The 14,995-nt window shown below is 46.7% G+C and overlaps 1 protein-coding gene across 1 annotated transcript in view; it reads left to right on the forward strand.

Moving 5' to 3' along the window:
• Nucleotides 1-14,995, forward strand: part of DELE1 (DAP3 binding cell death enhancer 1) — a 47,376-nt gene that overhangs the window by 1,897 nt on the left and 30,484 nt on the right. The window lies entirely within an intron of this gene.

Genomic DNA, 14,995 nt, shown 5'->3' on the forward strand with positions numbered 1-14,995 from the left:
CTACCCGAGGCCCGTATACGCAGATTGTCCCCCTCCCAGGCTCTTCAGTTTACACTTATCCCACCCGTGCCCCCATTTGGAACCCCTCCCAAATTCCTTTCCCAACCTTATTCAAACACCTGTCCTTTACTCTGCCCCTCTGGGAAGTCGAGGCACGGGAAATGTCTCCCGATGCCTTCTCTGGGCATCTGCTTCTCCAGATCCACGTTCTTCCTGCCCAGACCCCCAGAGCACCCCGAGTGGCCCTCCCTTCCCACTGCGCTCTGGGGAAGTCCACCCCTCCCCCTCTGGCCGAAGCCGCAGAGCGGTCAGCGTCGGTGGCCGCAGCAAGTCTTGGGGGTGGGGCTACGGAGGGGACCGTGGAAGGGGGAGGGTAATGGGACCCGGAGGCTCCCCTAGAATGAGGACTGGGGAAATATGCAAGTGTGAAGATGAGGTGACGGGCCTCAGCTCGGGCTGTTAGAGGGTCCCCCAATCACCTGTCCTCTGGGCGGCATGGAGCTGTGGCCCCAACACATTTACCAGTGACAAACATATTCACACTGAGTCACACGGGTCCCTACCCCGCGAAGCCGCGCGGTGTCACGGCCTGTATCACACGCCCTCGCAGTGCCACACTCTCTGTTACACTCACACTCACCGACTCACACGGTGGCAACACGCAGTGTCTCACACACTCGATAACTCAGTTTCTCCCACTCAGTTTTGGCTCTCTGGCGCCATCTAGAGGTGGCTGAGCTGCCTGGGAATTCCTTTTCCTTCGCTCAGGGTTTGGTACCCGAGGCTCTTAAGTACCCCAGTCCAATACGACCTCCAGCCTTTCGCCATGGATAAGCCAATGCAGAGGGTTGAAGTTCAGAAGAGTGAGAAAGACTGTGTTCCTGGCAAGGACTGTCACTGGGTGTGGAAAGGTCTAATACGGGATGACCGATATCTGCGTCTCTATTTGCCTTGGCCTCTGACTCCTCCTCCCTATCCAACCGCATTTTCCCATCCCTATCGCTCTTCTACCCCTTGTCTCTTTCCTCTGCTATCTCCCCTTCTGACACCTGGATTCTCGGTGGAGCCCTCCTCAGGGTAAGGGTGGGCTTCTCCGGCCAGCTAAGGGCTGGCCAAGATCTCTCCGAGAGCAGCCCCCTCTCCGTTGGACTCCCTTTCTGGCCTGGGCCCTGCTCTAGTCTGCACCCCTAGCCCTCAGCCCTAGAATCCCAGGTAGGGGGCTCTGGGTGAGAGATGAGGTGAGCTAGTGGCAGGCAAATCTGTCCTTTAGGTGGTTTCTCTCTGTCCCTTGCAAAACTCACACTCTCCCCATCATTGAGCACAGCTCCAAGGGAGGAATCAGTGGCCCAGAGACAAGAAATCTTCCACAGAGGAGCTGCCCCAGCCTCCCTGCCCCCAGCATGTGCCTGCTGCCCGCTGCAGCAAACCCTCCCCAGTCTGCTTGCTGGGAGCCATTCAAAGGCTCCTCTGTTCTCCTCCCTTGCTCAGGGCTGAGCAAGATAGGCAGCCGCAGAGCTGGGCAGGAAATGCTAATCTCCCAGATGTTCTCCTCCGTCCTCCCTACTCTACCACCATCAAGCCCAAATCCTGCACCAAGTGGTGGGAGCAGAACTGGGCCGGCGCAAAGCCAGGGTGTGTCTACTCTTCTCCCTGCTCTCTCTCCCTTCCTAACCCTCTGCCAGGCTGGGGGACCTGAGCCTGGGACAGTGTAGAAATGAAGATAAGGCTGTTTTCCCAAAGAAGGAGGGCAGGCAGAGGGCAGAGACCAGGAGGTTACATTTGAGGAGAGAAGCCAGGTTCCTGGCCCCATACCAAACTGGGAGGAGGACCTGACTGACAAGTAGGATATGGGGTCAAGTTCTAAACTGATGGTGCCTGAGATTCCAGCTGAGACTATGGCTGGGGATTGGACCCTGAGTTATGCTTGGTGTGGGAGTGGTTGGGATGCTTGGGGCCTAAGGCTCTTGCTGTGATATGTATGTGCCTGGGATGGACTGTGACTAAGAAAGTTAGGATGGTGTAGATCCTGGCATTGTAACACAAAAAAATTGTTGCCACTGATAGCAGCTGGGACACTGTTGTGATGCTATGATGCTGGTGTGCCTAGGCTATCTCCAGAACAATCAGATTATGACAGAGGCTGTCGTGTGTGTTCATGTGGAAAGGAGGGCTGTAACTGAAATGCTGTAAGCCTTGAAGCTGAAGATGTGAGGCTGGCATACCTGAGACTGGCTATAGCTGAGAAGCTGTTCTCTGTTCATATGACGTAGGTAGAACTGTAGCTGGATCCGTTGCTTAGGTCCTAGGAGATGAGAGGCTGTTGCTAGGAGCCTGTACCTGAGAGGAAGGCTGTTACCTGGGATAAGAGCAGAGCTACTGTTGTGTATAGGACTGTAGCTGGGATGCTATTGGTCCTGAAACTATAGCTGTGATGACAGCATACTGGGGATTGGCTATAGCTAAGATGCTGTTGCCCAGGCTTGTGGCTGGTCTATTATTGTGTGCAGGACTCTAGCTGGGATGCTGTTATGCCTGCAGCCATAGTTCTGAAGCTCAAATGTAGCTGGGAGGCCATTTCCTGGTAATATAGCTGGACCACTCTTGTGTGGGGGATGGAGCCCAGACTCCGTTGCCTAGGAGATGAGAAGCTGTTCCCTGGGAAGCTGTTCTGGGAGGCAGGATGCTACCTGAGATGGGAGCTGATCTTCTGTTGGAGCTGATCTACTGTTGTACTTGGGACGGCTCCCAAGTGGCTGTTGCGTCTGTGGCTGGCTGGGTCAGGGAAGGCGAATGAGTTCTGCCTTGAGGTCTGGGAGATGCCAGGAGCCCAAAGCTGGGCGGGGGCTGCTGCTCTGGGAGGCTTCAGCAGCTGCTTTGCTGTGAAGCTGGGAAGCCTGTTTTCATTACTGTTTTAACTCTTTTTTTAACCTTGTTTTTCTCTCGGCTGCACTTTTGCTCACTCATTAATTTTGGTATTTTTCTCACGGTGCCTCAGCCCCTGTCACGGCTGCCATGGCAACGGGAGACAGTTTGCACAGTGCCAAAATATCTGATCAAAAAATAACCAAAATAAGCAAACACCAAAACGACTGTTCTGGGGGCTCCAGCCAAGGGAGAGCCAATGGCTCAAGTCCAGGAAACTCTAGGCTCCCAAGGGACCCTTTTTGTTCCCCAGGGAAGCTTTGCTAAACCTTCTGATAACCTCGGAGGCCTCTTCCCAAGGGAATCGCCCCAACAAATTCTCCCCGGACTCTAAGATTTCCAATGGTCTCTGCCCAAGAGGTATTGAGAAGATGTGAGGACCGGGGTTCATTTCCCAGGAGCTGAGTCAAGCCTCTATGAAGCTCCCTCCCTGCCCTCACCAGACATGTCTGCATTACTCCTTCCACCCCTCTTCTGGCCCTCCCTCCTTCCTCAGGCTTCTTTTACTTTCTCTCCTCCCAATCCCTGCTTGGCCACCTCCACTCTCTTCTTTTCATTACCCCAGCATCCTGACAGGTTCGATAGAGGGGAGGAAGCTGCAGCCTCCAGACCCACCCCCAACTCTTCAATGGAGATATGAGGAGAGATGCCACAAAAGCACCTGACACTCCTAGGCTCTGGCCACCTCCAGCTCCAGCTGCCTACAGGAAATTCCTGAACAGCCCTGAATACCCACACCCACTCTGGTTTCCCCCCAATAGCATTCTAGTTTCCTGGGGACTTCCTTCTTTCAAGTGGGCATGTCCCCAGGAGGAGTAGAACAATAGAGCCTCAGGTGGAAAAGGCAGGGGCAAAACTCTTGGTACTACCTGTTTCACTTCTTCACCCACTAATTACCCCTCTGATGGGGCTTGTCTAGATTTCTAGAGCACTAAGAACCGGAGCAACAAGAAGGTGCCCTTCAACTCTGCCTGAGTCACATCGCAAAATTATATTTCTGGCTTCTCTTCTTTGAGCCCCTCCAGCAGTGAAAATCTCACTCCCAACAGGTCTTTGTCCCCCTCTGAGAGCTAGAACTCATCTTCTGCTCCTTATGTTCAATTCCTATAGCCCTCTCCCCACCAACAGCAATAGTGGCCTTGGCCTCCTGGCAGAGCCTTCCTGGGCCTGTTACCATAGAAACCGGATAGTCTGTGCAGTGTGAGATGGGGAGGGGAGACAGGAGCAGGGAGGAGGGACCAGACCTCAGGGACAGCCCTAGAAGAAGGGACCTGGACACTGAAAGGAGGACGCTGCCCCATCCTAAGGGAGGGGGGACCTTGATTTGGAGAGGGGAGAGAGAATCTTTGTAGGTTCTGTCCCTACACAGCTTTCTCTGTTGCCTCCCAAGGAGGCACACAACTGTCTCCTCGCCTGGCACAGAGAAGGGGAGTTCCTCTTTCCCCACACCTCTAAAATCCTTCTTTACCAGGAACTTTCTGATCTGGGATGATTCTCTTTCCCAGGAGGCACCAGTCTTAGTCTAAGACCAGGATCATAGAATACCTTCCCTCCCCCAAGAGCTACGCAATCGCCCCAGACCAGTAACTCTGTGCTCTGAAGGCTGGGCAGCCCTGGGACCCGGTGGCCGCTGCTGACCCCGTGGCGTGCGGCTCTGAAAGGCCCCATTCATCTCTGGGGGCTGAAGGCACCATTGTCCCTGGCGGGGGGTGGTGGAATCAGTGGGGGGTCTCGACTCAGAAGGAAGGAATGTGTCTGGAGAAGTTGCCCCCAGGGCTCCAGTCTCCAGGTCCCCACCACATCTCCATCGGGACCCCCTCACGACCCCAAGCCCTCTCCCCTACTGCTCCCGGCAGCCTTCGTGGTTCTCCTAAGGGTGGGAATTGCCGCGGTTTTGGGTAGAAGCCTCGCCCCAATTCTCTGGCTCTCTCTGGAGAAATATTTCTGGGGCTGGGAGCTGTCCAGCACCTCGGGTCCTGACGGACCAACGATTCGCCTAGGTGCCATCACACCAGAAGGGGCTCAGGGCCAGACTCAGCTGGCTGGGAGCTTGGGAGTTCTCCTCCACCTAGGCTAACACTGTAAACCACACCTAGCCTGGGTGGGCATGGGTGCAGCTCTGGACATGGGCATCCATGGGTGCTGAGAACTGACCCAAGGGGCAACTTGACTCCTGCCCTATCTGAGGAGAATTGAAGGGTCAAGTGCCACCAGGCCACTCCCTTGGAAGGCTGTCTCTGATAGAGTTAAAGAAAAAACTGGGAGAGGTCAGGCCCTGCCTCCCTTCCCCCTATCTCTGCCTTGCCTCTGTTTCTGTTTTCCTAACTCTCTCCACCCTCCTCCTCTCTTTCCCTCCCTGCTGGGTTGGGGGCTGCTGAATTATCATTTCCCAGCTCTGCTAATGTGCTCCCTGCTGCGGGGAGGGATCATAATTCTGGGAGATGATTAAGTTTCAAATTGTTTTTCTGTGTGTTGTTGAAGATGAGGCTTTAATATGGTCCCTCCCCAGATAGGGAACCTGGCCTGGCCCCAGCTGCTTTCCCTATCCTCCTTTGCCAGCCCTCTCCTCTCTGATAGACCAGGTCTGGGCACATGTCCCTTTGTGTGCCCTCTGAACTTATGCAGGGGGATGGGGGGGGGGTGGACCTACCTTTGACTCAAACAGGAATACATATAATGTGGTGGTGAGAAATACTGGTTTTGAAGTCAGACAAGTCAGGATTCAAGTTCTAACTCTGCCACTTACTATCTGTGTGATCTTGGATGAGTTAAACTGTCTGAGCCTCAGTTTCTTCATCTATAAAATGAAGATACTTTAACAGTTGCCTCATAGAGAGCTTTGTGTGTTTAAATCCATAATGCATGTCAAATGCTTAGCAGAGTGCCTGGCTCACGGTAAAACTTGATGAATATTAGTGGTTGTAAGTACGCACATACCCCATCCTGTGTGATCCTGCCTCCTCCATCCTTCCTAACTTTGTTCTTCAGTTTAGTAAATGTATATCTAATGCCTGCTATTTTCCAGGCACTGTGCAATAGAAATCAAGTATTCAGGAGTGAGGAGGTTGGTTTTCTTGCTTATCTCCCCTTAAGTACCCCTTCATTCGCCTCCTTTCCTCTTTTCTATTTAAGTTCACTCCCAGTTTACTCTCCCACATACTTCCAGCTCTTCCTTTATTATTCCTACTTCATTCGTTCTCTGCAGTCTTATCACTTCACCTTGATTTTTATCTTCCTAACACACACACACACACACATCTTTTATCTTCTACATGATTCTCCATCCCATTTGGGGCCATCATACTAAATAAAGGTGGCTGAATTTTCAAGCTAGGAGAGAGAATCCCGAGTCATGCTCTGTGTATGTGTGTGCGTGCGTGTGTGTTTGTATCTAAGGATCACACACATTGAGTGTGCATTCAATGGTGGATCTGTAACAGACTTCTGAACTCATACATTTGAACTGTGTACTTATTTGCCTTCTATCCCCTTTGTACAAGGCTTACAGCCCTTGAAATATGTCTATTTCTTTTCCTACTATCTACCTACTCTGCCCTGCCACGAAGTCATTCCACAACTCTTTGAGGGCTTGATTCAGTGCAGGAAACAGAAGCTACTCTAGGTGTTTTAAACTGAAGGGAATTTAATATAGGGAATTGAGTCCTTACAAAAATATGTTTAAAGATCTGTGGAGTGGACCCCTAGAAGCTGTACCAAGAGGGCTAGGACATATTCCATAATCAGAAATGGGGACTCAAAAGGCCACCATCGGTACTATTGAATTAAAGAACACACTGCCAAAGCTTTGCCATCTAGGAATTAGGAAGAAGAGACCAGGAAGCTGGAATAACTGTTGCAGGAGAACTGCACCTCTCCAGAATCCTGCTTACCAGCAGAAAGCCCAAAATAGTAGAAAGAAGGCCTTTCCCACTTTTCTGCCTTCCAGTCACACAAGTGTACTTAACTGTAAGGGAGTCAGGGAAATGTAGTCTAGCTTTCTAGTCTCTAGAACACAGTAGAAGAAAGCAACAGTAGAGGATGCATGCCCACTGACCCTATTCAACACTGATTTGGACCTTGCCCTTTAGCAGTTCACAGACTAGAGGAGAAAACATCAGGATCAATGCAGGCTAAAAAGATAAGCTGGAAAGTATCTGTGACAGACCAAATTTCAGCCGCATGGGGTCTGGGACCTTAATGGTCTTAAACTGAGTCCAGACCTACTTTGGAGCTCAGGCTCTGCTAATCACTGGAGGAATAAAACTGAGGTGAGCGCATGAGGGAGAGGTGGGGGAAAAAGAGACCATGACCCGGTGTCCACAATAGTTCTCATCTTCTAGACGGGGCTCTACGCAATAATCCAGGACCCTAAGTGAGATCCCAAGAAAACAGAACCCATGCTCCATGGTAGACCCTCCCTCATACTGGCTGGGTTGGGTTTATGTGACCCTGTGTGGCTCATCTATCACTTACCTCAAACCATCAGTCTAAAATGAGCCCTCAGGATCACCACTGGGAGAAGAGAAGTCCAGAGGGAAGGCTAAAATGGGCCCGACTTTCAAGCAGGAGGGCCTGAACCCAGGCATGTTTTCCTGGGGAATATCCAGGAACTGGCACCTTCTAGCAATATGTATCTGCTTCCTCCTGCAATTCCAGATGTTTTGGCATCTTTCCTCTTCTTTGACTCTAGGAACCAGGAGCTGAGTCTAGGTGCTTCTAGGACAAGATCCCAAATAAACCCCAAGTTTATAAATGGTGTCAGTTTCTATCTTCTGAGTAAGTATGAAAGTCTAAGGATAAGGGATAGGCTGGCATTTCCTCATGGGCTTAAAATTGTTGTTCAGTCACTAAGTCGTATCTGACTCTGGGACCCCATGAACTGCAGCACACCAGGCTTCCCTGTCCTTCACTATCTCCCTGAGTTTGCTCAAACTTTTGTCCATTGAGTTAGTGATGCTATCTAACCATCTCATCCTCTGCTGCCCCTTCTCCTCTTGCCCTCAATCTTTCCCAGCATCAGAATCTTTTCCAGTGAGTTGGCTCTTCACATCAGGTGGCTAAAATATTGGAGCTTTGGCATCAGTCCTTCCAATGAATATTTAGGGTTGATTTTCTTTAGGATTGACTGGTTTGATCTCTTTGCAGTCCATGGTCCACTGGAGAAGGGAATGGCAAACCACTTCAGTATTCTTGCCTCGAGAACCCCATGAACAGTATGAATAGAGCTTAAAAGGGAAGGTAGTATATCCCGGTGGGTAAAAACTTGGCCTCTAGAGTCCTGTCCTGACTCAACTGCTTCCTAGTTTGGCCCTAGGTGACCTTGGGCCAATGACATAATCTCTCTGAGCTTGTTCCCCATCTGTAAAAGGGAATAATACATACTTGCCTCTCAAGATGGTTGGAAAACTAATTGAAATAATTATATATGTAACTATTGTTAAGTGCTTGATTCAGTTCTTGACACATAGTAAGCTTTCAGTAAATGCCAGCTGTTAGTATTTTGTTATTATTATTGATGTCATACTTTCTCAGACAATACAATACAAAAAAGCTTCCATTTTATTTACCAGGAGATATCTAGAAGAGGGGCATCCTCATACAAGGCTTGCTCTAGAAGTATGAGTTCTTAGTCATGATTGGGAAAAGTAGGGAGCCAGACCAGGCAGGATGCCCCTCTTTCTTCCAGCTGAGAAGTCTCTGTCAGCTTAAATCCTAGGGCTGTCCCTGTGTGGACCCATTCAGACATCTTAACATCACCCAGGGAAGTGGACCTGATGTCACTCTGGCAGGTTAGGAAAGGCAAGACTAATAATATTCACAGGCCTAGGATTTTAAAAGTTTGGAATTATCTGCTCTGACCTTTTGTGCCCCCTTTCCTCCTTTCCTTTCCTCAAACCCTCCAACTCCATTTAAATTTTATTGAACATCTACTATGTACCAGGCAACATGTTAGGCACTGGGGGTACAGTGAAGATCAGAGAGAAAGACAGCCCCTAACCTCCTGGGGCTCTCAGTTTTATTGCAGCCACAAACTATGCAACTATAATGACACAAATAATCATTTAATTACAGTTATAGTGGATGTATCTAAGGAAAATGACAGAGAGTAATGAGAGTAGATGATGGAGGAACGTAACCTCCCTTGTTAGTCTAGAGGAAGAGGGAGCAGCAGGGAAGGCCAGAGCAGACCTGAAGAATGAGTAAGAGTCAGCCAGCCAGGCAGGGGGAAGTGCCCTGGGCAAAGGGAGTTCCTGCCAAAATGTTAGATGATAACTTTATGGTGTGTTGCCTTCACCAGAGGTATTTGATTCTTGACTGGGGACTCCCAGAGGGATAAATATTTAATGGTGGGGTTTTTGAGAGACATGTGACCAGCTGATAGGGTAAGGAGGCCGTCTCAGCAGCATTTGAACCACACCATGTGGCCAGGAAGCCTATCTCTGGGTATGCGTTCTGTGTTGGAATGTAAATGCTTGTTTGAGACTGTGAATGTAGGTGCAGGTGGGTATGAATAAATGCAGAGCTATAACTAATAATTTTGACATCTGGGCCACGCAGCAGAAACATATCTTTAAATCCAGGGATATGCCAATTCATGGGGGAGATGCAGGAGAACCAAGAAGGAAAACTTCCCCTGCATGCACATAGAGCCCCCACCAGTTAAACCCCGCACCCTTGACCTTGGACATCCCAGATCATCCATCTCTGCCAAGTGTCAGGGGCAGACTAAGCAGCCCTGCTAGTGAAGCATTGGTATTGAAGGCGGGGGAGGAGGAGAGGCTTTAAAATTTGCACAGTCTTTTAGAAAATTGATATTTAGAACATCGGCATCCTCCATATTTTTGTTCCTGGGCCCTCACTGAGTGCCACGTGCTCAGTTGTGTCCAACTCTTTGCAACCCCATGGACCATAGCCTGCCAGGCTCTTTAGTCCATGAAATTTTCCATGCAAGAATATTGGAGTGGGTTGCCATTTCCTCCTCCAGGGGATCTTCCAGACCAGGGATAGAACCCGTATCTCCTGTGTCTCCTGCATTGTAGGAAGATTCTTCACCTGCTGAGCCATTGGGGAAGCCCCTAGTGAGTGAGCATACCTTTATTGAGACTTTGAATGTATGCATACATCTATATGTGTGTGAATGCTGACTGTACGTGCTTATGTGGGTATGAATAGGTGTTTGGGACCATTGTCAACTGTGATAACTAAGAGTCTGGGGCTGGCAGGCATGTTCCTGTGTTCCTCCTCTCCCATTATGCCTGTCTCCACTGATCTCATGAGATGCAGAGGCTAGGATTATCTGTTGGTCAGGGCCGAGTCTTTTCATATTCACGGACCGAAAATGTACTGACCACAAGGCAAGCAGAGATAATATGCTCATCTTCACCTCCATCCCATAAAGCAAGTGGAACCTGGGCCCTTTGCAGTGAATGAGCTTCAATAATTCATCCCAGCTGCGGGTGTGGTATTGACATAAAGCTAATTTAACACTGGGGAAGCCAAGGGAGGTGAGGAGCAATTATGCCTTCACCTGCAGCCTGGTCACTCTGCTAGCTCTCTGATGCTATGTTGGAAAGCAGAATCCTAGAGTGGGAAAAGGTGGGGGAGGTCACTTGTCCCTTTCCCTGCTTGTAGGCAGTTGACTTTCTGAGGCTGTTAAGATGATGTTCTATTTTCTTCTTGAGAATATTCTTGAATAGAGGCTTCCCATCCCCATTTCAGGACTTAAACTTCTCCAAAGTGACAGAGATGTTTCTTAGGTCAGACCAAGTTCTCCTGTATCTCTTTCTGAGGAATCAAAATCATTGACACTTTCTATAGGGTGTGATGGGTTTTGGAGAAGTGAGGTTGAGGGTTTTGCTGGACAGAGAGGGAATCTATGGTTAATGTTTTAAATGACATCCAAAAACTCCATTTGATTTTCTTTCTCAAAAATAAAAATCACTCATTCAACATCCAAAAAATGCTCATTGAGTTCCTTTCTTCCTTTATTCAATAAATGCTTAGTAAGCACCTACAGGTACTAGAAGAACCAGACAGTCTGAATCCTTGCCTTCATGTGGGTTTATATGATAACAGGAGAGAGAAACATTAAACAGATACACACATGAATAAGTGCAAACTGTTGCTAATGCTACTTATTTGTATTCATTCACTCGTTCAAATACCAATACAATGAGGGAGAGTAATAGGGAACAGCTTTGGAAGAAAAGGCCTCTCTGGAGCCCTGAAGGTTGAGTAGCCTGGGGAAGAGAGTGGGACGAATAAAGCAGGGGAGGGAAAGGCACGCGTTCAGTGCTTTGCTTCTTGCTGCAAGTAGATGGTGAAGCTTTCCTGGGGCCTGATGGGAGAAAATGAATTGGAAAAGAAAGAGCTGAGTTCAAATTCTGCCTTTGCCACTTTATACTTAGGTGGCCTTGGGCAAGCTACTTCTCTCTTTCAAGTCTCAGTCACCTCTTCTATAAAATGGAGATGGTAACATTTCCCACTTTATAGGACTGTTGTGAAAAATTAAGTAAAATAATGTTCTAAAGTGCTTACCAGTGCTTGGCATATGGTAAGTGTCAATAAATTACTATTATTGCTATTATGATTATCCTCAAACGCTCCAAGTTCTTTATTACCCCCAGGCTTTGGCACAGTTTGTTCCCTCTGCCTGGATCACACCCCATTCCCTTTACTTGCTTATATGCATCTGTCAAGTAACAGCTGAAATGTATTTCCCTGGAAGGACTTTCCTGACCCTAGATCAATGGCTCTCAAACTTTAGTGCATGTAAGAATCATGTGTGTGTGTGTGTGTGTGTGTGCGTGTGTGTGTGTGTGTGTGTGTGAGGATGGCTTATTACAAAGCAGATTCTCAGTCTGACAAAGTACCACGGTAATGTAAGATGAAACATCATGGGAAACTGAAACTGAATGAGAGATACAACTTTTCTGTAAATATAAGATTATTCTAAAATATTAATTTAAAAGTTTATTTAAAAAAAGATTCCTATGCAAGTCACAGCATAATGAGATAACACCACATACTATTAAAACAAGAGAGAGAGTAATAAGTGCTGGCTAGATGTGGAGAAACTGAAACACTTGTGCACTGTTAGTAGGAATGTAAAATGGTACAGCCACTTTGGAAAATAGTATGACAGTTTCTCAAAAACTTAAAATAGAATTACTATGTTCCACCAATTCCAATTCTGGGTATAACCCTGAAAGAATTCAAAACAGGGTCTCAAAGAGATATTTATATGCCCATGTTCACAGCACACTATTCACAGTGGAAGCAGGCCACGTGTTCCTTGAAGGATGAATCACTAGATGAAATGTGGTATATACATGCAATGGAATATTACTCAGCCTTAAAAAGGAAGGAAATTTTGACATATACTGATGTTCAAGCAGGTTTTAGAAAAGGCAGAGGAACCAGAGATCAAATTGCCAACATCCGCTGGATCATGGAAAAAGCAAGAGAATTCCAGAAAAACATCTATTTCTGCTTTATTGACTATGCCAAAGCCTTTGACTGTGTCAATCACAATAAACTGTGGAAAATTCTTAAAGAGATGGGAATACCAGACCACCTGACCTGCCTCTTGAGAAATCTGTATGCAGGTCAGGAAGCAACAGTTAGAACTGGACATGGAACAACAGACTGGTTCCAAATAGGAAAAGGAGTACATCAAGGCTGTATATTATCACCCTGCTTATTTAACTTATATGCAGAGTACATCATGAGAAACGCTGGACTGGAAGAAACACAAGCTGGAATCAAGATTGCCGGGAGAAATATCAATAACCTCAGATATGCAGATGACACCACCCTTAGGGCAGAAAGTGAAGAGGAACTCAAAAGCCTCTTGATGAAAGTGAAAGTGGAGAGTGAAAAAGTTGGCTTAAAGCTCAACATTCAGAAAACGAAGATCATGACATCCAGTCCCATCACTTCATGGGAAATAGATGGGGAAACGGTGGAAACAGTGACAGACTTTATTTTTGGGGCTCCAAAATCACTGCATATGGTGACTGCAGCCATGAAATTAAAAGACACTTACTCCTTGGAAGGAAAGTTATGACCAACCTAGATAGCATATTCAAAAGCAGAGACATTACTTTGCCAACAAAGGTCTGTCTAGTCAAGGCTATGGTTTTTCCTGTGGTCATGTATGGATGTGAGAGTTGGACTGTGAAGAAGGCTGAGTGCTGAAGAATTGATGCTTTTGAACTGTGGTGTTGGAGAAGACTCTTGAGAGTCCCTTGGACTGCAAGGAGATCCAATCAGTCCATTCTGAAGGAGATCAGCCCTGGGATTTCTTTGGAGGGAAAGATGCTGAAGCTGAAACTCCAGTACTTTGGCCACCTCATGCAAAGAGTTGACTCATTGAAAAAGACTCTGATGCTGGAAGGGATTGGGGGCAGGAGGAGAAGGGGACAACAGAGGATGAGATGGCTGGATGGCATCACTGACTCGATGGATGTGAGTCTGAGTGAACTCTGGGAGTTGGTGATGGACAGGGAGGCCTGGCGTGTTGGGATTCATGGGGTCACGAAGAGTCGGACACGACTGAGCGACTGAACTGAACTGAACTGAACAATATGGATGTAACTCGAGGACCTTAATGCTAAGTGAAATAAATCAGTGACAAAACAATGAATACTATATGATTCCATGTATACGAGGTATTTAGAGTAGTCAAATTTATACAGATGAAAAATAAAATAGAGTTGCTAGGAGCTTGAAAAAAAGGAAACTGGAGTTTTTTTTAATGTGTTTAGAGTTTGTCTTACAAGATGAAAAAATTTTGGAGATAGGTTGCACAGGAATGTGAATATACTTAACACTATTGAACTGTATACTTTTTAAAAAAGTTAAGATGGTAAATTTTATATTATGTATATTTTACCACAATTTAAAAAATTCAGATAGCAGATTCATGGGCCCCATCTTCAGAGGTTTTGACTCAGTGAAGAAATGGAAAAGCTGACCCTAAAATTCATATGGAATTACAAGGGACCCTGACTAGCCAAAATAATCTTGAAAAAGAACAAAGTTGGAGGATTCACATTTCCTGATTTCAAAATTTACCATAAAGCTACAATAATTAAAATAGTGTGGTACTGGCATAAGGATAGACATATAGATCAGTGGAATAGAACTGGGTTCAGAAATAGACTCATATATCTACGGTTAATTGAGTTTTGACAAGAATGCCAAGAATATTTTATGGAGAGAGAATAGTTTCTTCAACACTTGGTGCAGAAAAAACCAGAGATCCTTATGCAAAAAGAAAGAGGAGAAGAGGAAAGAGAAGAAGAGAAGCTGGACCCCTACTTTACACTATACATAAAGATTAACTCAGTGTGGATCAAAGGCCTGAATATAAGAGCTAAAGCTATTACACTGTGAGAAGAATGCATAACAGCAAATCTTCATGACCTGGGTTTGGCAACGGTCTTAAATGTGACACCAAAAACACAAGTAACAAAAGAAAAAATGGACATATTGGACATCATTGAATTTAAAACTTTAGTGCATTGAAAGACACCATTAAGAAAGTGGAAAGACATTTTGCAAGTTATATTTCCAATAAGGTTCTATATGGAACTCTTACAACTCGGCGACAAAAAGACAAATAACCCAGTTTAAAAATGAGCAAAGGCCTTGAATAGACATTTTTCCAAAGGAGATTGTACAAGTAGCCAATAAGTACATGAAAAGATGCTCAACATCATTAGTCAGGGAAACGGAAATCAAAACCACAATGAGATACCACTTTACATCCCCTAGAATGGCTGTACTAAAACCAACAGAGCAAGCAAACAAACGAACTCACCAAAACAAAAAACAACTGTTGGCAAGGATGTGATGACCTTGGAGCCCCTGTACATTTCTGGTGAGCATGTGGAATTGTGCAGCCACTGTGGAAAACAGTTTGGTGGTTCCCTAAAAAGCTAAACATAGAATTAGCATGTGACCCAACAATTCCACTTCTAGGTATATACCCAAGAAAATTGAAAACAGATACTCAAATACTTGTGCATGTATGTTCACAGCGACAATATTCACAGTAGCCAAAATG

Source organism: Bos javanicus, chromosome 7, assembly GCF_032452875.1.
Source record: "Bos javanicus breed banteng chromosome 7, ARS-OSU_banteng_1.0, whole genome shotgun sequence".
In the NCBI taxonomy this organism is placed as follows: domain Eukaryota; kingdom Metazoa; phylum Chordata; class Mammalia; order Artiodactyla; family Bovidae; genus Bos; species Bos javanicus.